Source organism: Rhea americana, unplaced genomic scaffold (genome assembly GCF_003343005.1).
Source record: "Rhea americana isolate MKP2758 unplaced genomic scaffold, rheAme1 scaffold_12, whole genome shotgun sequence".
NCBI lineage: Eukaryota > Metazoa > Chordata > Aves > Rheiformes > Rheidae > Rhea > Rhea americana.
In genome coordinates this window covers 8,072,631-8,073,397 of record NW_028185261.1, presented here as the reverse complement: position 1 = coordinate 8,073,397, position 767 = coordinate 8,072,631, and positions in this window count along the sequence as shown.

Here is a 767-nt window from a genome sequence, read left to right as displayed (position 1 = left end):
TTTAGCCATTTGTGTAGCTACCTCGACATGTTGAAATGTAACACTGCGGTCACCATTGCCAACTATTAGAAAGCATCTTTGGGGGATGGGGTGGGGAAACAGAATGAGATTTTGAGTTGTCGGGGGTAGAAAAAAATGATTGTCTTAATGTTTCTATTTTTAGCAAAAGGCTGTCTGGTATAAAGCCGTAATCTAACGAAAGCATTGAAGGTAAGTCACAGAAATCCAGATGTTCCCTTGTCGCTGAGAGAGACAAAAAGAGTCTCCGGTCTTTGAGTCTCTGCCACCCCCTGGCGGAGAGTTGGGCAGAGGGAGCTGGTCCTAGTTGGGAGGTTTTGTGAAGGGGAATAAATGAATGGGGCACATAACATTCTTATCACAGTGAAGGGAGGGGGATGTTTTTGCTAAGGTACATTTAACACGGACCCCGCCTGACTAATTTCTCGGCCAGCACAGTGTACAGGGGCGTGCAGCGCTGAAGTGGGAACAAAGGCAGCTAAAGGGGCGCTCCAAGCTGAAGAGCAGATGTTTTTTGCTTTAAGCAGATGTTTTAAGAAAGCAAATGCCTGTTAGCAAACCCCGCTGCTTCGAGTAAAGTAAATGCAACCGAGGGGCAGCCCGCCGGCGTCGCTTGCAGCGCTCCGCGGGGCACGGGGGCAGGCAGCAGGGCGGCAGGGGGAAGACCCCGCGAGGGTGTCCGGCCCGGCCCTGCCCCCACGGGCCGCTTCTCTCCGCACCGGCTGCGCTGCCCGGGGCCGCCCGGCCCG